At 42.9% G+C, this 24,112-nt stretch overlaps 1 protein-coding gene and 1 long non-coding RNA gene across 2 annotated transcripts in view; one reads left to right on the top strand and one right to left on the bottom strand.

Moving 5' to 3' along the window:
- Positions 1-24,112, bottom strand: part of LOC140508088 (BOLA class I histocompatibility antigen, alpha chain BL3-7-like) — a 104,349-nt gene that overhangs the window by 33,590 nt on the left and 46,647 nt on the right. The window lies entirely within an intron of this gene.
- Positions 4,254-22,856, top strand: LOC140508124 (uncharacterized). The gene is made up of 3 exons (XR_011968306.1): positions 4,254-4,493; positions 12,374-12,652; positions 21,805-22,856. It is a non-coding gene; the product is annotated as an uncharacterized lncRNA (long non-coding RNA).

Here is a 24,112-nt window from a genome sequence, read left to right as displayed (position 1 = left end):
TGCTGTCCATCTTACCTTACTGATGAAGAAAGTTGACAAGTAAGAAATATCCCTTGAATTTTCCAATCAAAATTTCTAGGTGACTTCAGAGGCAGCACTTTCAGTTTAGTGGTGGGGAGATGAAAGTCAGATAGTAGGATGTTGAGGCTATGGAGGGATTAGAGGGTGAGGGAATGGAGGCAGCGAATACTGACCAACTTTTTCACATAGTTAACAGTGAGTGAAGAGGCTTTCTTTTGGCATAAGGGAGACCTGAGCGTGTTTGTTGGTGTTAAAGAAGGAGCTAGGAGAGATGGAAACATTGAAGAAGAGTGTTATTGGGATATGAAGAAGGAAATGGGAGGTCATCAGTGGAGTAAGGTTTTTGGGGAGTTGCAAGGGAAAAAGACCAAAGGACCAAAGGAGGCAGGTAGGCTTTGCCAGGGAGTCAAGTGACATAATCTTTTTATACTAGAACAAAGGTCGTGATAAAGAAGAATGTTGAATATTTTGTCAACTTCATTCTTCTTTATCTGATACTGATGACCTCAGGACATATATCCAGCTCAAGACATTGGCACAGAACAACTCTTTAGACGAAGCCAAGTTTAATTTCTTGTTAGCTGGAACAAGGTAAACTAATACAAGCAGCATTGTTGAGAACACCTTTCTTCAAATCCTTAGAGAAGCTGATTTATTTCCTGATGATGGAATTTATTTTAATTTCTTCTTGTATGACAGCGATAACATGCATTTCTATTTGATTAGAAGGTGCTTTTCCCACTACTTATATTATAGCTCAGGAAGATTCCAACTGGGAATAAGTGGGAGAGGGGATGGGGCTGTTTGTGTTGTTTTGAGAGGAGAGGGAGGACCCTAGACTTTCACTGTATACTAGATACTTTATCACTTAAATGAGCCAGGTGTGGGCTGGACTTCAGTCACTGTGCCCTTCATTCCTGATTTCTCTTCAACTGTCCCGAGACAGAGGGAGAGACAGAGAGACAGAGACAGAGAGACAGAGAGAGAGAGACAGAGAGAGACAGAGAGAGAGAGCGCGAGATAGAAATAGAGAGAGCTAGAAAGAAAATGAGCTAGGCTTAGGTGGAGGTTCTAAATTAATAATTTAAGCTTCTCTTAGTAACCAGGATATGCTCAGCAACCAATCAAATGCTTCTGGATGCTCAGCAATCTGTTTATTGGTACTGAACACACAGATGGAAATAATGTGAAATTTCCAATAATCTAACTGGGGGGAGGGGAGAAGGTGTCCATCGCTGTGTTCAGGTTTGAATGGCAATCAGTGTCCATTTGGAGGCATGAAGAAGACTTCTAAAGACTTTCAGAATTTGGGAACCCTCAGTTTGAAATTCAGGTCTTTTGATCTCATGTAAATGACTATGAAGGAGAAAGTGCAGAGGAACGAAACTAAACCCAAGGGGTGAGATCATTGTTTTTCCCAACTGGTCACATTCTTGGCCCTATTCCTGCCTTCATTATGTATGTCTGATCAGGCTTAGTGGCACAGACCCGTAATCTCTACTACAGAAGAGACTTGGGTTGGTGCATTGTTTGAGCTTGGGACAGTGGAGTTAAGGCAGGTCAACGTTCCACACTGAACATGGCATCAGGTCTTCTAGGGAAGAGCAACCTCTCCCAGATTGGAAACAGAGCAAGGCAAAAGCTGTGACAGTTAACACTGGCTTTGGGTCTGGAAATGACCACTGTATTTTCAGCCTGGGTAAGAGCTGGAGACTCTGACTCAAATGGACAGAAATGGAGAGGTATACAGATAGATAAATGACAGATGAAGACAGAGAGATATGTAGGTCAGTATCTATGTACACATATCACCTATATTTATTTCTCTATCTTATATATACATATATATGTATGTGTGTGTGTGTGTGTGTCTTTCTCTACACTGACATATACATCTATCTGGTCAACAAGCTGTGGTTCATTAAATCAAGCTTGCCTCATGTCTTGGCATAGTATTTGCTTAGTGAATCTCTGTTTTTCTGGCAGCTATGCCTTGCAAGGTTGGAGGAGCAGAGATTTAGAGTTGGTCCAACATTCCCATTTATCAAGGGAAGAAACTAAGAGCCACAGCGTTGGAAGTGTTTCTAGCTAGTAAGCAGTCCAGCTGGGATTCAAACCCAGGTTTTCTCTGTATTCCCCTCTACCCCAGCCAATACTGTAAATAATACAAATAGCCCTAACTATTAGAACAAGGGCACGAGAATAAGAAATATGTCCCTCAGGAACTCAGTGATCGTCGGGGAAGTCCCGGTGAATATCATTTATGTGAACTCACTTGACTCCAGGAAAACTTGTGGTCAGTTTTCAATGTCAATAATTTCTTTTCACACCCACCTAGTTCCCAGCTGGGAACCTTTAAATTAAACTCAGGCACAGGTAGTTTGAAATTCACCATTCTACCTGACAGAGGCCAAGAAAAGCAAAGGGAAGAGTAAAGCATGTCATCAGAATAGAAAAAAAAATAAATCAGAAGTCACCATGACTTTCGAGCCTAAATGGGTCATCCTCCTTCTTACTGAGTGGTTTGGGAAGTGAGATCCTCCAAATTCAGAGCCCCTGAAGGAAACACATATTTCATAAGATTTAATTTTATAAATTTTAAAAATCATTTTGTTTTCAATTTTCAAACATCACTTCCATAACTTTTACATTTTCTCCCCTTCCCTCCACCCTCCCTGAGAAATCATGGAACCTTATATGAGTTCTTCACATCCATTCCTGTTGGACACATTTTCCTATTAGTCATGTTGCATAGAAGAATTAAAACGAACAGGAGAAACCATGAGAAAAACCAACGGAAAACACAACAGAAGAGAAAATAGTCCGCAACCTTCTGTGTTCCCATTCCAGTTATTGCTCTGGATGTGGTTGGCATTTTGCCTCAAGAGTCATCCGGAAATGCTTTAGGTCCTTACAGTGCTGTGAAGGACTAAGTCTATCAGACAGTCCTCACACACTGTGGCTGTTATCAGGTATGATGTTCTCTTGGTTCTGCTCATTTCACTCATCATCAGTTCATAGAAGTCTTTCCAGGTCTTTTCTGAAATTTGCCTTTTCATCATTTCTTATAGCAAAATAGCATTCCATTACATTCATATACCACAAATTATTCAGCCACTCCCCAAATGATAGGCATTTCCTCAATTTCTAGTTTTTGTGCACCACGAAAAGAGCTGCTATAAATACTTTTGTATGTGTGGAGGAGACGCATTTTTAAAGTTCTTCTGAAACAGAATTGAAGGGCAAAACTTTCAGCCAAATAGGGCTTCTGTCTCCATGCTGTCAGTCTCTGCTTCCAAACCACAGTTTTTCTCCTTGATCTTTGAAGTCTCACGGACAGTGAGGCACCTCTGGGGTACCTGGACACTACCCAGGGGATCTTAAGTGTCACATGAACATGAAACACAGCAGAAATTCCCTTTGCCTCCAACATTTGTACAAGTCTCTTCCCTCAATCCTGAGCACAACTTAAGTGCACAAAGCCTTCATGGCATGCAGCTTACTGGGAGCATAGCACCTGTTAGACCTCAAATGCAAAGTTCTGCTACCATAGCAAATTGACTTGAATACGATGGTGATGGTTCTGTGTGTGTCTGTTATGGTTCCTCTTGTGCATCATGGAGGCAGTTTGGAGAGAGAGGTTGTAGGATTTAAGGAGGCTGAGGAAACAGGAGACCAACAGAAAGTCAGGGACCAAAAGAATACAGGACCAGGAAAACAATGTGTCTAACAACCGTGGAAAGACCATCAACTTTGAAAACTCTGAAAAATCCTGCAGGAGTCGTGATAAAACCTACCAACCTCTGGGCAGAGCAGGGATGTCCTCAGGATGCAGACTGAGACAGATGTGTGTATGATTGTGTACGTACAGATGTGACCGAGGTGACAATTGATTTTGGTTGACCACACAAATTGATGGCAGCTTGTTTTGCTTCTTGCTTGTTGGTTTCCTGGTGAGGAGAATGAGGTGTAAGGGAGAGAAAATAGATGCCTGTTCATTGTGAAAATTAGTTCCTTTAAGTAGCGTGATGCAAGGGATATAATGTCTTCAGGAGAAAGTTCAGTTTCAGTTAGTATAAGCCGATAGAAAGAACGAGAGAGGAAACTATCTAGGATGATATGTAACAGCAGCTTCAATAGCTTCTTCCCCAAAGAATACAGGAATTGTTACTGTATGTTTAAGAGGCAACGGAATCTTAGAGTGACAGTTTAACCTCTCATTCTAGGGGAAATCTGAGAGAAGATTGAAAGCTTGTCATGCAGAAGAAACTGTTAACGTGATGGCTAAAGAAAGGAATAAGTAAAAGAACTAAAGGAAGTTATTTCCTGACAGGATTGAGTATATTGCTTTTCTTGCAAGGTAATATGAAGAAAATTCTAGAGAAGAGACTTCATTTGATGTACTGAGAGAAGAGAATGGTGGGACTGTGTTTGCGGAATTGAGAAGTCAGCAGCTGTAATGATGCTGAAAGGTGACTTCAGCTACTTTTTTTCATGGATGATTATATTCTAAATAATTATTTATGGTTTTCTTTCATTTTTGTTAAACTATTAATAAATAGACTAGTCAATAACCTTGTGCTCATTTAAACTTAGGGAGGCACAAAGATTGAAAGTTTCTAGATTATATGAGTATAAGGGCTAATTGTTTAATTGATCAGAGAAATGTTGCAACTGGTCATTAATAGCAGAACATCTATTTTCACTGGAATCTGGGATAAGAATGAATAAGGAAAATATCTTGGAATTCATGTGGTAGAACTTGCTCATTTTGCATGTGAACAAACAGAGGCTCAGAGAGGTCAAATAAGCTGGAGGTCTCTTTATGACTATCTCCATAGAGATTCAAACCACCAAAGTAGGGTCTAGGTTATCTTCTCATGGCCAAAGTAGGACTACCTAACCTCTAGGAACTGCCTAATTCCACCCTAGATGAGAGATGCCAAGAGGTGTTTGGGTCTGTAGATGCTACAGAGAGAGGCAAGATGCTATCACCACTCCAGCCCACCAAGTGGAGGTTTGGTTGGAGAGGATCTGGATCAGACACCAGAGGTAGAGAGGATTCCTCTCAGATGCAAAGCAGCTTCTCAGTGCTGAAGATACATATCCCCACACCCCTTTTGATCTAATGGCTGCCAAAGAAGGAAACAGGCTGTGCCTTTGACACACGTTCTTATTCCAAATGTCCAAAGTCAGCAGGCCCAGGCAATGAACATGTCTTCTGGATACAATGACAGCCCGTGGCTTCTCCTCTCACTTGGGATTCAGGAGTTAGGGAACTTCTCTTCCTTTTGAATGTGGAACAAGCAATGTTTTTGGTTTTCTAGCAAACTTTGAGTCCAAGAAGGAGACAAGTGTTCAGGATGTGTGGAGGTCTGGCATGAAGGCTCTTGGGGCACAGTGTGGGATGACTCCTGGGATCTGGCTGATGCTGAAGAGGTCTGTTTAACAACTTGGCTGTGGCCCAGTCATGGGTGCTCCAGGGGAGGCTGCATTTGGCTGAGGAATTGAACCCATTTGACTGAATAATATTCACTGCAAAGGGAGTGAGTCCTCTCTTTGGCACTGTGCTGCTCATCCCTGGGCCAGAGAAGACTGTGGACACAAAGAGGATGCTGGTGTGAGGGGCTCAGCTGAGGGTCTGAGAGCCTGGGCTGAGGCTAGGAACTTAGTCATTTGGGACCACGTCATGATGGCTTCGGGTGGTGGGGAGAGAAGCAGGTAGAAGGAATGAAAGACCTAGGTTGCTGCTGGGATCTGTGATCATCTTGGCACACACTGACTCTGAGCCTATTTTCTTCATCCCTCTCATGTGGAAATTTCTACACCAGAACTACAAAGGGCACTTGATGGCGAAAATGAGGAGACTCTGATATGTGCAGAAAGAGAAATTTGGGGAGATTACAGCGGGAATGAATCAGGCAGGAAGTAGCCTAGAACCTTGTCTCTTGTCCCCAGAATACAACTGTCTTCCACCTTCCTCCTACATGTGTTCCCATTAGTAGAGAATCTCAGGAATCCTCTGGTATAACTTTCCTATCCCAAGATTCACTATGATGGAGTTAACAGGAAGGAGGGCACTCCAATAACTTCCATGGGGACAGCTCAGTTAAAAGAAAACCAGGCCTGCCTCTGTGCGACTCCCCCCTGCCCCACTCTCATACCCATCAGGGAATCAGGAAACATCCTCCAGAAAGAAATTCCTCATGAACTGACCCCAAGGAACTGATCCTCAGTGTCTGAGCAACTTTAGCTCTTCCATGACCTTTCGATAAGGAGGAGCACAGGACCACTCTATTCCCCACTGCTAGGCTATTGGTGCTTTCCTTGAAATAGTCCTGTTTCCAATGCCTCACCTGTGCTTGGACGCTACTGAGGGACCCAATGATTTGAGAGATATGGAACTTAGGTATCAGTAGGCTACAATTATAAAATAATGAGCCAACAAGTGCATTTGGAATTCCCACGAGGAGCCCAATGTCTTTATCTGGATGTACTGACTGGCATTTAGCTCACTGGACATCATGGCAGGATCAGGGACAGAGGGCCCATGGCATTTCAGTAGGAAACCAAGTCACTGTGCATCTCTTTCACATGTCACAAAACCTTCCAGCTGTTCTGGATCCTTGGGGTCATCCTGATTGTAAGTACTGTTCCTGCTCGTTCTCTTCCTGTGGTCCAGGGCTAGAAGATGGATTTAGCAAGTTAGAGGTAGGAAGCCCTTTGGGTTGTTGCTCAGGAGGCCCAAGAGCAGTGGCTTTTCTAAAGCAGGACATTTACCTTTAGATAGCCAGGGCCTGAGGGTAGGACCTTAGTCTTGGGGTTAAAGAGTTTGCAATGTGGTGAAACCTAGTAGGACAGAGTGAATTGGCCTCTTTAGGGAATCCCTACATCAGAAGTAAAAGGAAGGGCACCTGATGGAGCCAATGTATCAGCTCAGTCATTCCAGCATACCTTACTGACAGGGTTCAGCATGAATACATAACTTACTGGCATCACCTGGGGTTCCTAAGGTAAGCTCATGAAGGACAGATGGTCAAGGGTGGTCTGACATACAAGAGGAGAAGGACATAGGACACAACTGGAAGTCTTGTCATAAACAAATGAGAAATTCTAAGGAAGAATCCCATTTGGGAAGGGAAACTGGAAATAAGGTAGTCCACACTGAAAATGAAGAGATACCCAAAGAGTTGTGAATACCTGTAAATCTGGTGGAACTGGAGCCTCTAAATTCAATGAGAGGGGCATTGATCCATCTGGGGAAGTACTAATGAGGAGGACAAGAGATGGGATGTCAAAATGTGAAGCCATCAACCTGAGAACTCTCTCTTCTCATGCTTTTTCCAAGTAGCGAATCTTCTTCAGGAAGCTGTTTTCAAGAAGATGCATGTTCACCAGAAGGAAGATGAAGACCTACATCTATTCAGCCACCCGAGTCTGTGAGGTTCAAGGACGTTTTGTTCAGTTGGCAGAAACTTTTGATTAGAGATACCTTTCTGAAATCTGACTCCAAGCTCCCCCAGTCCCAACGCTGAGTTTCCTTGCACTCCTCTTTGTATACAGGATTACAGCCTCTTTAGATTTTTTCCCCAGTTGTTCAAAGACTCACTCACTCTAAAGGGAGGAAGGGAGGCTTTTCATTATTCTCATTAAACACTTCAATCCTTTCAGAAACTCCCAGTGGCTTAAGTTGTGCCTCAAGATCTGCTTCTGAAGTTCCCATGAGGAAACTGGCCTCTAAATGCCCGATAAAGAATAGATCGTATCCACATGAAGGAGTAATTTCTTGAAAAGACATGCTGGAAAGGACTCAGTCCCAAGAACAGTCATCCTGGGGTTGGCCCACAGTCCATCTGGCCCCATATTCTAACTGGATGAAGCTCCAAAGACCTGGCAGGAAGTCAAAGCTCCTTCTAATAACTGCTCTTTATAAGATCATAATATCAGAGATTTAGAGCTTAAAGGGGTCTTAAAGGCCCTCAGATTCCACCCCTGAATATTACAAATGAAGATACTGAGGCATAGATAGCTTAAGTGACTTTCCCAGAGTAACACAGCCTGTAGGTATCTAGATTGCGATTTGAACCCAGGTCTTTTTACTGCAAGCACAGGGGCCTATCCCCTGTACTATACTGAAACACTTGTATAGTGCCTTGAGGTTCACAAAGTTCATTCACATATCACGGGACAGTATCTGCAAAGCATTTTGCCCATCTTTAAATGTTAGAGAAATGTCAGTTATCTCGTCCCTTCTTAACCCTTCCCTGGTTCCTCCTGGCTCCTGCCCCTTTACTCTTAGCTGAGGAGTTTGCCTTATAAAAAAATCTTGACGACTTTCAAGAACATCTCCCACTCTCCTTCCCATGTAATATCACTACTGCACATGAAAAGAGGGTCCTTCTGCTTGCCAAGTTACTCTGAATGGTTCCTTGAAGGAAGGCCAAATTACAAATTCTCACTGTTTTTCATATTTCTTTTGGTTGACAATATTGTATCTTTTAGTTAGTATTTTATTTTCCCTAGTGATATGCAAAAACAATCTCTAACATTTGTTCTCTAAAATTTTTGAGCTTTAAATTTTCTCCTCCCCTCCTTCCCCTCCCCACCTCATTGAGAAGGCCAGCCATCTGATAGAGGAAATGTATATTCAGTCAGGCAGAACCTACTGCCATGTCAGTCATGTTGTAAAGGAAAACACAGACAAAAAGTCCCAAGAAAAATAAAGGAAGCAAATAAAAGGCATGCTTTGGTCTGAATTCTGACCCGTCAATTCTTTCTCTGCAGGTGAAGGGCATTGTTCATCCTAGATCCTTCAGAACTTGCTGGATCAGTGTAGACAGCTAAGACACTCACAGGTGTTCATTATGAAGTATTGCCGTTACTGTATACAGCGTTTTGCTGTTCCTGTTAATTTCACTTTGCATCAGTTCGTGGTTTCTGAGAACATCCTGCTCATCAGTTCTTACAACACAATAGGATTCCATCACAATTATACACAACAACTTGTTCGGCCATTCCCTAATTGATGCCCATCCCTTCAATTTCCAATTCTTTGCCACCACCAAAAAACCGTTATAAATATTTTTGTACAGATAGGTCCTTTTTTGTTTTGTTTTATTTTCATCTGTTTGGGATACAGACCTAGTAGTGGTGTTGCTGGATCAAAGCTTCTTGACTTAGCTCTCTGCTTAAGTAAGGCTCTGCTTCTGACTGGAGTGGGCACTGTTCCAAGCTTCAGGTTTCAGCTCTTGTGTGGACATGTAAGTGTTTGGTTCTTATAAGGTGGTGTGATCTAGGGAGAGGTGTGTTTACTACTTTCATGGCTTTTGCTCCTGTCTTTCAGTGATGACAAGCACTCTTCTGCTCTAGAACTATCACCATGGTCCCAGCTCCCTTGTACTCACAAGCTCTGGTGTGCCAGTGCTCCTCCTTGTCCTGGAACTAAGACCCAGTACTGCAACCTGGATTCAAATATGAGCAGTGCAACAGAGTCCCGTTCCCAGTGTTAACAAAGGAACCCCTGCAATCTCCTTCTGACCAGGTGTCTGATCCCTTATCATCTGTAGGCTGAGAGGTCTTGAAACCACCAGTTCCACTACTGACTCAGTTACCACAAAGGCCCGCTGTGGGGCTGTTGGGGTGTGCCTTGTACTGGACCGTGTTCCATTCTCACCCTGCTATAGTGGACCTTCTCTGCCAACCTTCCAAGTTGTCTTATTCTGGAAGATTGTTTCACCTCATCCTTTTTTGCCTTCTGCCATTCCAGAATTTGTTTTGAGGCCTTATTGAAATTGTTCAGAGGGTTTTGGGGGAGGGATCATGTGAGTCCCACCTTTTTTCCACCCTTCTGTTTTTCACATTTCTTATGAAAATTGGAAAGTGCTGAATTTTGAGCTATGGAAAATTTAAATTCTCCAAACAAATAGCATGGACACTCCTGTACTCATGACATCTAAAAAGAGAAGTCCTCAGAATTATACAGCAAGCAAAGCTTGTGGTGGGAGTTCCTCACATCCCTTTTCCTCTGTGTCTCCCCTACACATGGGCAATTGTTTTCTTCTTTCTTCTCTTACCACCCTATCTGGAACATGGAGACCTCATGTTGCCCACGTATCTTGCCTACTGCTTCCACTCTGTAATTTGACTTTCTGAGCAGGACTGCATGTTCTGGAATTGACCTGAGTATCCCTGAGTCTGCTCTGAGGAGACTACACAGCCAGCTGGGCCAGCTAGTTCAAGACAAGATTGGAGTGGAGGAAATGAAGATGTCATTTTGGATAGAGAACTTTGGGGAATTTATCTAATGGAGCCACTGATGGTGAAGCTGCCAAGCATCTTTTCAGGTCTTTGGAGAAACTTTTGATTAGAGATACCTTTCTGAAATCTGACTCCAAGCTCCCCCAGTCCCAACGCTGAGTTTCCTTGCACTCCTCTTTGTATACAGGATTACAGCCTCTTTAGATTTTTTCCCCAGTTGTTCAAAGACTCACTCACTCTAAAGGGAGGAAGGGAGGCTTTTCATTATTCTCATTAAACACTTCAATCCTTTCAGAAACTCCCAGTGGCTTAAGTTGTGCCTCAAGATCTGCTTCTGAAGTTCCTCAAGAGCCACTTTCTATTTCCTGGATTAACAAAAGGGATGTGTTGGCATCCCCAGAACAGAGGAACAGGAACTGAAACTCTACAAGGGAGTGGGCAGCAATTGTGCATGTTCTAGGTATAGTTTTAGGATTTGGGTTGAAAGGCACAGAATGCTTCTGTGATCAGGAGAAAGCATGGGGGCTGAGGGGGAAGAGAGCTGCTCTAATGAAGGGATTGAGAAGCATCCTGAGATTTTCTGCCTGGGCGTTGGGAAGCCCATGTCAGGGCTGACTCCGGCCTGGAGACACTACATACAAAGCGCTTTGCATCCAGACTGTACTACCCTGGGCTTTAAAGTCCATGTCTGTGGAGAAACAATTAGTCATATTTCTCCTTTTCTAGTACTACCCAGAACAGCTGGAGAGGCACAGACATAGTTGGAAATCATGAGGTTTTGTCCTTTCCTACATATATTTAAAAAGAAAACATGGGTGTGATGATGGAGGCTGGAACTCCACAGTTTGAGTTACCTGAGATCTGTGATCATCGTGTGCATTTCTTCTTTCAAAAATATAACATTTGCTCCTCTTATCTTTTAGGAAAGAATTCTTCATCATCTTCAGTTTCAACCTGTCAGTACATTGTTGTAAGGCATTCCTGCTGAGGAAGTGCCCTCTGCCAGTGCAACTGGCCTGTGTTCTGCAATGTGTAGTATTGCCTCAGATACCAAAAGCTTAAATGACTCATCCACAGTCATGGAGTCACTATGTGCCAGTGGTAGGACTTGAACCCACTCTAACCATTACATCACTACATTAGGGCTAGGGTCCTGCTTAGGGCTAGACATAGAATGACCTACTTGTGTCCATTAGAATTGAAGGTTCTTGAGAATAGGGACAGTGTATGGTTTTCTATTTGTAACCCCAGTGCCTGGAGCATAGCAGATGCTTGATAACTATTTATTCATGCAGTATATTGTCTGTCTGTCTTGGAAATCTACGTGTGGGGGTGTTTGTGGGAAAATTTCTTTCTAATGACAGTTTTTCTTTTCAGTATGATTACATTCATTTTGTTTATGCAGGAGATTTTAAATTTTTATTTGAAGTTTTATATTTTGTGTTTTGCAGCCTTCTTTACTCCCTGCATTAAAAAAAACAAAACAAAAAACCTCTCCCTGAAACCACAGTTGACAAGTGTGGTTCCTCTTCCATTCCAGTCTATTTCTGTTGTGGTGGTTGTGGTTGTGGTTTGGGGCCTCTATGTTTCATGAGGTGGAGCTAGGTGGAACAGTGGATAGAGCTCATGATGCATTTTAGCTGTGTGACCCTGGCCAAGTCACTTAACCCTGCTTGCCTCAGTTTCCTCATCTGTAAAATGAGCTGGAGAAGAACATGACAAGCTAGTTGAGTATCATTGCCAAGAGAACCCCAAATGGGGTCCCAAAGAGTTGGACATGACTGAAATGACTGAACAACAACATATTTTATAAACTCCAATAATGTCTCCCGGATGAAATATAAAGTCCTTTTTCATTTAAAGCTCTTGAGAACTTGGGCCCTTTCTAACTTTCCAGTCTTCTTACACTTTACACTTTGCCTAAAGGGCTTTCAAAACTTTAAAATGCTGTATAAAAGCTAGCTACTGTTATCATTACTTATGATGATGCTGGTGGTGGTGATCAAAACTCTCCATATGCACAATAGGACCTATAGTCCTGGCCCTTTTCTAGCCCTAACATCCTAATCCTGTAATATATTCCCCTTCTTTTTAGGTCAACTTCTACAGTCCCTTGAAAGAGACATCATCTTTTGAATAGAAGGTGGAGAAAACTGTGCCTTGGATAAGCTCCATTGTGATGTGGAGCTCAGCTTCTCTGGGCAGGACTAAAACAATAGCGAAGTTCAGAGGGAAGCAGTGACTGCTGACTCCAGTGTATTCTTAGCACATTCTTCCTTGGGAATGAAATAAAGAAAAGGATATTTCTTGTGACCCACATTGTCCTGCTCTTCTCCCAAGACCCTTCGATGGCTTGGATGTACTTTATTCCCAGGTGAGTTGAATGTAATCAAGGGCAAATTTATCTCTTTCTGGTTTGTGTCTTGTTACTTTTTTAATTGTCCAAAACGACACAGTTTGTCTTCACAAGACAACCAAGTCTGTGATTGTGGCCCTGCAGGAATTACAATGAAGAGATTCAGTTAATCAAGTCATATTGCAGGGAATACATGACTTTGGAGGAAGAAAGTAAGATTTTTTAATGGGACAAAAAATGGTTCTCGGGGAAAGGACAACGTGAAATGTAACAGAATGTCCAGACATTCATGGATCAATCCCTGCCCAGATTTGGGACCTTTAACATGTTTATGACTATCTGTATAACAAACAAGTGTATATATGTATATATATATATATATATATATACATATAATGATAATCATTTAATATAAATTTTGGACTTTAATAAGGACCCAAGCCTGAACTAATCAATCAGGCTGCTTTCCTTTGCTTTAAAAAGTCCTTTTCTGTGTCAGCAACTTCAAAGACTTCTTTATGACAGGATGCTTGCAACCAAAGTGGTGGGATTTTTTCTTCTCTTGTGTCACAGAGACATATGCTATTTAGAGGAAATTCACACATCCTGGAATCACAAATTCCTACTGACACTACTTTGTTAATTGCCCTGTCTCACTAAATTTACAACTTGTTCAACTAAAAACGCACCTTTCTCATGGTAAAGTGTATTTTAAATTTTAACTCTGGCTCTGTGATCACATAAACATTAACTTTAAGGGAATAAACTGTATACAATTAGCCTGTTACCTTTTCTTAGCCAAACTTTCAGCTCAACAATGCATGCATGCATACATACATACATACATACATACATATATATATCTATATTTAGATGGGCTCATTCACATTGCTTCATGTCATCAATTCATAGTCATTCCATATAGCTTATACTTGACATATTTTTGATCTACATATAAAAAGGTAAATTTTTTAGGATAAGCATAAATTCCTCAGCAATGTGGGAACTCCTAAGACAGGTCATGAAACTATATCCTAGCTATGTGCTCTCCTGGTCTTGGTCACATAATCTGGCTACCTCTCTTTGGCCTTGTGTTTTGCTCCCCACACAAATGTCTAATTTTTGTCTAGGTGGAAAAAATGACTCTGCATTCACATGTTTACTTGTTGTAAGACCTAGAACATTAAGTGTGGATACTGTGTTAAATGGTGGGAACACAATCCTTAGACATTTTGTCCGATCCACTGGAGAGGATATCATACATAATGCTCTTGCTTAGTCTCCCTCAATACAACTACCATCCCACAGTGTGTCAGGACAGTTGAAAGTCTCTCAAGCCAAGAAATGGAATCAAACTCTGCAGAAAGGTAAGTCTGGGTCAGGAATTGAGAGAGATTAAGGAGGTTCAGTTGACATTCTTGGACTAGAGCATCCCAGTAAGAGATAGATTTTGAGTTTGGGGGAGCCCTTATCAACTTCTTGCAATGCGGAAAATCAGGGAAGTAAGGGATTGTCATAGAAACCAGCAAAAGTCTCTCTAAATAATTTCAGATCCTCTCAGTTCTCTAGAACAAGACATATGAAACTTCCTATCCTAAAGGGTCTACTTTTTCTCAAGAAATATTTGCTTTGTTGACTTAACCAGACAGAGGATCCAAAATACACAAGTTGAGAGTTAAAAAAAGAGAGAAACATTTAGCTTCTGCTAAAGTTTGCCCAGCCAAAGTCCAAACAGCATGGCACTATATCAGGCCTAGAGGCTTTCAAGGGACATGGGCGGCATTTCCACTGAATGGAAGGCATTTCAATGTTTCTTCCCATCATTAACTCTATGGACAATGGTACATAGTCTAGTGCCCTAAGTGAAGACCAGGGTAGAGGACAGAGACAGGTTTCAGAGGCAGAGTTTTCCATTAAAATATGGAAAGATCCAATTACTTAGCCATCTGATCTTAGATACCTTTTCGTTGGAAGGAGCACAGGAGAGAAAGACTATGAGTATGGTAGTTGACCTTGATGCCATGTTCATCCTCATTTAAAGTCTTTGACAACATGGCTGCAAACACCATGTCAAAAAGCGTGGGAGCAAGCACACAGCCCTGTTTCACTCCACTGGTGATTAGGAAGGCACAGGAGCATTATCCATTATCCAGAACCCGGGTAAACATGCCATCATGAAATTGACGTACAATATTGTTGGACTTCTCTGGGAAACAAAATTTTGACATAATTTTCCATAAGTCCTCATGAGTAACAGTGTCAAAGGCCTTGGTCAGATCTACAAATGTTGTGTAAAGACCTCTGTTCTGCTCCTGGCATTTGTCCTGGAGTTGTCAGGCAGTAAACACCATATCAACTGTTCTTTGGCCCTTTCTGAAGCCACAGAGGTTCTCAGGTATATGACCTTTTTTCCAAGTGAAGGATCAGTCTATTAAGGAAGACTCTAGCAAGAGTTTTGCCAACAATACTAAGAGAGAGATCCCCCTGTGATTGTCGCAGTACAATCTATTCCCTTTACCTTTGTGGAGATGGACAATGGAGGCATCTTTGAATTCCTGGGGGATAACCTCCTCTTGACATATAACCTGGAAAATTTCAGTCAGCTTTTGTATGAGCAGTGGTCCCCCTACCTTGTAAATCTCAGCTGGACTGGAATTAGCACCAGGTGCTTTGCCACATGAAAGGAGCTTAATGGCCCTGAAAACCTCTTCTTCAGTTGGAAGTTCAGCTAAGTCAGGATTGTCTTCAACCTGAGGTAAATAGGCAATGGCCTCAGGATTGATTGATGGTCTGTTGAGTCCACTATGAAAGTGTTCAGCCCAGCTCTCTAGGATCATGTCCTTTTCACTAATCAATGTGCCTCCATTTGGTCAATAAATAGCTTTCAGGGAATCATAAAAGCACTTTGGATTATTAGTATCAACATAACACTCAATTTCATCTGCCCTCTTACTGAGCCATGAATCCTGCATCTCTGTAAGCTTTATTTGTGCTTTGCTTTTGATGGAAGCAAATGCTGCCTTCTCAGAGGTGGTTGATCTATCCTGCTGGTAAATCCTGTGGAGTTCTCATTTTTCTTTAGCAGTATCTGAAATTCCCCATCATTTTCATCAAGACAGTCATGGTGTTTGCAAGTGTTCTTACCCAGATGAGCAAATGCAGTGCTGTACACCAAATCTCTGAAAGCTGCCCATTCCTTCTCTGCTTCACTGTTGCCAACTGTGTGTTGGCTTACCTTTCCTTCCAAGTTAGCAACAAATAGTTCACACTCAGAGAAGAGTTCTAATTTATTGATATTAATTCTTCTGGTAGTCATTTTGCCTTGGGGGTGGCACTTTCGATGAATGCAAATATTTAGCTTGGAAAGGATAAGTCTATGATCAGTACAGCACTCTGCACTACACATTGCCTTTGTCACTCTCACATCTTCTATGCCTCTTCTCCTTATAATCACACCGTCTATTAGATGCCAATGTTTGCTGTGAGGGTGCATCCATGAAGTTTTATTGCATTTAGGTAAACAAAAGACAGTGTTGGTGATGAGAAGGTCATGTGATGCACGATTCTTCAGCAGTAAATGACCATTGCTGTTGCTCTTTCCAACTCCATTCCTCCCTAGGACTCTCTGCCAAATCTGGTAGTCTGAGCCTACTCTAGCATTAAAGTCGCCCAAAATTATAAGCTTGTCCTTTTTTTGCATATTGGAGAGAAGGGTCTTTAAGTCTTCATAAAATTTTTCTTTGACTTCATCAGGGTTTGTCATGGTGGGAACATAGGCACTGATGATGGTAACATGGCATTTTCCTATGGGAGGAAGTCGCTTTGTCATGAGCCTGTCATTCACTCCTTTTGGCAGGCATACCAGCTTGTTGATTAGATTAGTTTTGATTGCAAAACCCACTCCAGCTTCATGTCACTCTCCTTCACTGCACCCACTCCACAAAAATGTGTATCCAGCTCCAACTTCAGTAAGTTGGCCTTCATTTGCCAATCTTGTTTCACTCAGGGCTGCTATTTGGATGTGATACCTGTTGAGTTCTCTTGCAACAAGAGCAGTTCTTCTTTCAGGTCTATTGGATTTTGTGTTGTCTTCTAGTGTTTGCACATTGCATGTGCTGATGGTGAGTGAAATCATCTTTGCAGATGTTTTCGTACTTTTTTTGCGTTTCGACGGCATAGTGGGATTCCTCTCCTGCCATGATACTCAGGCCAGGGTGGGGTAATCAGGCAACATTTAGGGCACCTTTTCTAGCCCCTTCCTCACATGAGAAGGTGAGCAATGTGATCCTTAAAGGGCTTCTCAGACACCCAGAGGTCTGTTGAGTCCCGCTGCTGCTTCTAGTGAGAAATGACCCTATAGCCTGGGCTGCCTGTGTACAGGGTTATGACTGCAGCTCCCAGTGTATCCTTACCTGCTGCTTCATCACTTGCCTGTTTCCACAGGACATTGACATAATAATGAAATGGTATGGGTGATGTCTTTTGGTTTGCGTGTAAATTGTATTTAAGTGAGGCAGAGTTGCATGAAGTCGTCAGCCTCACTCTGTCCTCCAGAGTCATCATAGTCCAATGGCAGCACAGAGTCAAGATGGCTAGTGATGCCTCAGGATGCAGTGGATGTCTTCTATATTTAACCAAAGTCTAAGTGCTCCACATCACTTGCTTCATCTACCTTCATGGCTGTTGGAGCAAATTGTTCTCATCCATTCATTTCACCAGAGGAAGTCTTCACATGCTTGGGGTAGACACACCCCTAACTCACTAATGTCTTTGAGACCACTTGGTTACCCTCTACCTGTTTGGCCCGTCTGCTGAAATGGTTTACTTGGGTGTGGCTGCTGTGCATGCTGCAGCTTCTTGGAGCCCAAGGTGAGAGTTAGGTGGAACAGGTAGACACGAAATGTGGAACAAGCCCTGAAAGGGGTTCAGCAGCCATCACACCAAAGGTACTTATCCTCCCTGAACACACCCTACATCCCAATATCTGGGTCAAAGTTGTGCTTCAGGCTGTGTGATCATGACTAAATCACTAGACCTCTCTGTGACTCAAACAATTCTCTTGGATAATGATACAAAACTGATACAAATAATTGTAGAAATGCAGTGGAGGTGATTTTCAATAAATTAATAAAAATTTCTTAGGTGGCTACCATGTTCCAGGAACTGAGCTGCACCCTGGGGATGCAGGAAGAGGCAGAGATCAGTCTTGCTTCCAAGGAGCTCTAAACGTAGTGGTGGAAACAGCATGCAAACAAATACATACAAAGTGAGCTACATACAGGATAGATAGGAAATAATTCACAGGGGGAAGGGACTGGAATTGAGACCAGAAGATCTCCCACTCATTCAGTCACAGCTCCATATCTTCCATAACCCCATCCTCAAAATTATTTAACACATTCCTTCAGTAGTGTAAAACTGCTACTCTTGCCTATTTCATTTATCTTAATTAGATCTTGGGCTACTTTAAATTAGGAATTAGAAAACTCATCAGCTTATTATAAGCCTCAAATTTGCTAGTTACAGAAATGTTGGTACCCCGGACAATTGTGTTGTGTAAAGAAAAAAAAAACCTGGACAATTCTGTCGTGTTTTTTAAACTTTTGTGTGTGTTTGGATGTTGGTGTTTTTCATTTCCAGTTCCATGAACACTTTGTGTAGACTAGGGAAGGAAGGAAGGAAGGAAGAAAGTAAGTAAGTAAGTAAGTAAGGAAGGAAGGAAGGAAGGAAGGAAGGAAGGAAGGTGTAAGGGGCGCTGACCACCACACCATCTGGGACGCCACACTGACGGACATCAGGTAAACTGAGTCCGGTGCAGGGAAGGGTGAACAAGATGGCGCTGGAAGGGATGGCCCCACCCCTGGTTTGTTTTTGTCACTATAGTTCCAGCTTGTGTTCATTACTATAGCTTCAGGTTTGTTTGTGTGTGTTACCATGGTTCACTGGGCTAGCTGGCAAAGACTATATAATCAGAGTGCTTGCTTGAATAAATTGGAGTTGCTTACTGACCCACTCTCCCACCTCATTCTTTTGCTTGCGAGCTCCACAGGAGGACAAGCAGCCTGCTGGTCAGGCATAAGACTTGCTCCTCTCGGTAAGCTATGCCATCACCATAGCAACTTGACGCCCAAATGGGGTCACTAGCAACTTGTTGCCCAAACTGGGGCCACAAGCAGGGAGAAGGAGCAGGAAGCTCAGCCAAGGGAAGTCAGGTCCCTTAAGAAACTCAGCCGAGGGAAGTCAGGTCCTCAGGAAACTCAGCCAAGGGAGTCAGGTCCCTCAGTAACCCCCCCGAGTGAGTCAGGCTCTCCAGAAGCCTAGACAGTGTACAAGAGCTGTCAGGACAGGGTCAAAAGCCAATATATGAGCGCGACAGGAAACGGTAGCCTGTCTGCCTCACCGAGTTCCTCCAGAAGCGAATCTGAGAAGCGGACGCAGGAGAAGACGCACGCATTCAGCTGAAGTGAGACGAGGTGTAACCATGAGTAAGATTGAAATGGGGCAAAGCTCACAAAAGTTGAGTCAGGGTCAGTACACATTCTTTCTATATAACATGCTGAAGAATGTGTTCATAGAAGAGGGTGGCAAGGCAGTGCAAATGAGAACATTCATCACATCCTCACAGACAGCCCCATCAGAGTCAGAGAGTAGTACAAGGGACAATAGCCCAGAAGGGCAGCCAGCACCCATATATCTAAACTTAGAAGAGAGATAGAAGAACAGACAGATGGTACAGAATTTGAAGGACAGTGTTAAAGAGCTAACTGATAAATTGAGAAACCTACTGAAGAAAGAGAAAAGACACCTCAGAGACAAGGCTTTGAAACTCCCAGGTGAAAAGGAGGAGACTAGGTGCCACGGGACTTTGTTCCAGAGTCTCCCTCACTTCCACTTGCAGTTTCACAACTTTTTCTTTCAAAAACATTTTTAAGGAGTGGCCACAGATGTGAAATTTTTTTGAGTAAAAGTTAGAACCTTCAAGATTTTTATTTTACTCTATAATCCAGAAATGGTGTTAGAGAAAGCAATTTGTAATCTGAATTTTGTTGAAACTAAAAGATGTTGGAAAAGTTATGTTATTTAGAAAACCAGGTATTTTCACCTTTGCCTGTTAAAAAAGTTACAGCTAAAAAGCTGCTGTTTTAATGCTAAACCAAAAATTGTTAATGGATTACTATGTGTGGAAAGAAATGAATGGAGTAATAATTTATTTAGACTGGTTCTGCCCATTCAGAACAGTCCTCCTATATGTTTGGGGTTGGCAGACATGGGATCCATGCCAATTCCTTTTATTTTGTAAAACTGCCAACAATCCTTTCATGTGGACACGGTCATCAGTCCTAAGAAAATTGTTTGGCTTGTATAATTCATAAATAATGATGTGACTTGCTCAAAAGTTGTAACAATTGGCTGTTATATCAGGACAAGCTTTAAATTTGAGAAAGAAGGATCTGAAATGAAATCTCTTATGTATGTGAGTCCTGTTAATGTGCATTGCTTATTTCAACTCCATGGGAATACAAATAACTGTATTTGGCTTTAAGTTGGGATTAGTGAAATTTGCTGTTTAAGGTAAAAGCATTTGAAACCATAAATATTTTTGTTTAAGTTTGAATTTGGGTATAGTTGTCTGAATTAAATCAGTATCTGAAAGGATATGCCACAAGTTACTTAGAGGGACTGTGATCCTTCATCCTGTAATGTTATCAGGTGAAATTTGTATCTGGAGAGGAAACACTGAGGGGACAATTCTAGACTCAATCTAGGATGGGATCCTCCTGGTCAGTTTCCCCACTGTGTCCTTTTATAAAGGAATATTTCCCACCTGATTGTTCTTGAGTCTGGCTATAATACAGATACTGCATGACTAGAAAATTTCACTCCTATCTGAATTCAAACAGAGTCAAAGATGTTTTATATTTAGGAATTCTTTAATACCTAAGAATTTGGTTTGTTATAGTACTTGCATAGTGGCTAAATAAAATTTCTTTTCCATAAGGTCTCTCTCCTTATATACCTGAGTTCCAGGTATTCAGGGCTTGTGGACGGTCGGTTGGTTCCCCCCCCCTTACCAGCTACCAGCTTTCTTTGTGAAAGTGCTGTGGGCTGTTGCTGAAACTTGGAAGGTACCCAAAAGTTATTCAAATCTCCCCTCTTTTCTAAAGCCACATGAGCAATTAAGTTGGATTCTCTGTGTTAGGGCATAAAAATTGTGCTTCAGTTTCTGTAAGTTGCCTCCCTCCACAAAGTTCCCTGACCTGGTGGAAGGATGTCCCTTTCTTGAGAATTGTAATATCACCTATCACCCTCTGAATTGTCAAGTTCCTCATACTGGTTAAAGACCTAACCCGTCCACTGTTGGGACCCTGTGAGGCAGGGTCAGCTCTATGTCCAGTCTCAGCAGGAAGCAGTTTCAGAAGCCGAGACCTTCATCCCTTATCCCAAAATATGTTGGGTCCCATCTGCTTCAAGGGAGACAGGGTGGAGTGCTTGAATACATGTACTTGGACCCCAGAATTCAGGCCAGGTAGAAAGGATGAATAGGACCCTGAAGGAGCATATTGCTAAGCTTAAGGTTGAAACTGACTAGACCAAAGGTGAGATGATTTCCGTGTGAACAAATAGGACATCACAAGAGGGATTATAGAAAAAACTAAGAGGAGAGAAAGAGATTTCAGGGCCAGGGAAACAGACCAACTTTTAGAAGGAGACTAAACACACCATGCCCAAAATATAGGAAGTACGCTACACACTGGAGAGTCAATTAAGGACGTGTGTAGTCATATGCTTCAAGGTTTTGCCGCCCATGGCATCCCATGACTATTAAAGACTGATAATGGCCCAGCATACACTGCTTCAGCCTTCTAAAAATTCCTTTCAGAATTTGGAATCTCTCATGTGACTGGGATCCCCTATAACCCCACAGGACAAGCCATAGTAGAACGTGCCAACCGCACCATAAAACAATATGTCCAAAAGCAAAAAGGGGGAGCTTCGGGACCCAGGTCCACGGCACATGATCAATTAAAATTGGCACTTTACACAATCAATTTTTAAAATTCGATGAGTACGGTCTTACATCTGCCATGAAATACATGGTCAGCTCAGACTGACTGCTAGAACACATACCATACTAACTTGGGGCAAGGGTTATGCTTGTATCTTTACAGGAGACAAGGAGATCTGGGTACCAGTAAAAAGACTACGGGTTGTACAGCACCAGGAAGAAATCACAGGGATTCTGCCAGAGAAAGAAGAAGAAACTACAACACCTGAGCCATGAAATTAGTCAGCTGCATCTTACTGCTTCTGACAGTGAGCCAGGCTGAGGACCAGTATTGGACCTTCGGACATTAGTAGACATTTCAACTTTACAGGACTGGTGAAGGGCTATCCTTGGTGTTTGTACAAATAATGTATCAGTGGGATTTAGGGAACAATTGAGGATGGATCACGAATTCTATCAGGCCATTCTAATGTTATAAAATGATGTAATAGCTATTGGAGATGAACTGCAGGCCACAGAAACACAATTGGCTTTAAGATGTGATTACAGATATCGTCATTTTTGCATGATGAACAAATTGTACAATGATACCAAATTTAATTGGGAAGAAATAAGAGCTCAGTTGCATGGTTTAACACTCACCAACGTTTCTAGTGAAATGAAACTGTTGGAAAAATTGGCATTGGATATAAATACTCAAGGGACAAAAAAGTTAATACCTGAAAATTTTGTTTCGGACATGACGCAACTTTTTGGTCATTCCACCTCATTGTTTAAATGGCTAGGTCCATTGTTGTCAGGAGGTATTGTTATATGTCTTATACCACCATGTCTCAAATATGCCCTATGAACTGTAAAAGATACAATGAAGATGCTTACTGAAAATCAGTTCAAGCTGAGAGATGTACAAACCCATGAAGGTCATCAGGTCTAAAACAAAAAGGGGGAGTTGTAAGGGGTGCTGACCGCCACACTATCTGGGACGCCACACTGATGGACATCAGGTAAACTGAATCCGGTGCAGGGAAGGGTGAACAAGATGGTGCTGGAAGGGACAGCCCCACCGCTGGTTTGTTTTTGTCACTATAGTTCCAGCTTTTGTTCATTACTATAGCTTCGGGTTTGTTTGTGTGTGTTACCATGGTTCACTGGGCTAGCTGGCAAAGATTATATAATCAGAGTGCTTGCTTGAATAAATTGGAGTTGCTTACTGACCTGCTGTCCCGCCTCATTCTTTTACTTGCGAGCTCCACAGGAGGACAAGCAGCCTGCTGGTCAGGCATAAGACTTGCTCCTCTCGGTAAGCTATGCCATCACCATAGCAGGAAGGAAGAGCTGCAAGATGTCTAACTCAATTAAGATGGAAAGTGGTTTGAGAGGGTAGCTGTGTTTCTAAAGGAGTGGGGGAAAAAACTGAGCATCCTTACCCTGGAATCTCTCCCCAGGAGGACCATGGGATGCTTCCAGTGCCTCCACCAACCCCTAACTTTTCCAGCTTTCAGTCCTCTCACTATCCCAGGTAGAGCTCAACTTTGCTGGAGGACAGAGAGGGACCAGGGCAGGCGAGGAAGAGGTTTCGACTTTCTCCCAGTCCGAGAAAGAGGTGAATTATTAGGAAGGGCTGGCAGGGGTGTGTGGGAGTTGTTTGCCCAGCGGCTCTTACCTATTCCAAAGGTACCTGGAAAACTGCCTCCCCATCGGGTCTTCCTTGTTCTGTAGCACTTCCCGATGTAATGGTTCTTATCTGGGTGCCGGTGCCCCAAAACCAGAGGGTGGGGTGTTAGAGGACAGCAGGGCAGCTGAGACCCTCTTCCTATCCTGTCACAGTCCCACGATCAGGAAGCAGTTAGGGTGCGCTAAGAGGGTCTGACCTCACTTAGCTGGGCTGGCTTTGGAGCTGAGGAGCCGGGGCTGCCAAGGCTGGTTTAGATGTTGTGAGTGTGGCTCCTAAGGGATGTGGGGAGTAGACACCTGGGGTCCTGTTCCTCGGATTGCGGGGCCGGCTGAGTGCTGGCAGGGCTTGCCCCTCCAAGGGCCTCGGCCTCTCGGAATCTCCTGACACCTTCCCTGGGTCCGAGATCGGGGAGGGGGGGGGGAGGCGAGGGGGCAGGGTGAAGACTTGAGGAGTCCATAGAAGTGGAGCGTGGAACTGTACGTGGCTCAGAAAAATCGTAGAAGGGGACCCGGTTTGGGTTATCAGCTGTTGGGCGGCTGAACCACCTCCAGTCTTCGGGACCCCACACTTGGTGGCTGGGCCAGAGAAGAAAAATCTGAGTCGCAGGAGTGCCACCGCCACCCCAGGCCCTGTACTCACTCTCAGGGACCTCCCTGAAACCCTCTCACTACGCCTTCTTTTTTCTTTATCCTACTTAGGACAACAGTTCACCTTCCTTTCAGGGGGAAAGCAGCTAGAAGCTGAGGGTCCTGGAACCCTTCCAGCTGCAGGGAACTGAGCTCAACTAAAGAGGAGA

Source organism: Notamacropus eugenii, chromosome 5, assembly GCF_028372415.1.
Source record: "Notamacropus eugenii isolate mMacEug1 chromosome 5, mMacEug1.pri_v2, whole genome shotgun sequence".
NCBI lineage: Eukaryota > Metazoa > Chordata > Mammalia > Diprotodontia > Macropodidae > Notamacropus > Notamacropus eugenii.
Note: the sequence above shows the minus strand (reverse complement) of the source record. Positions and strands in the feature narration are given on the sequence as shown.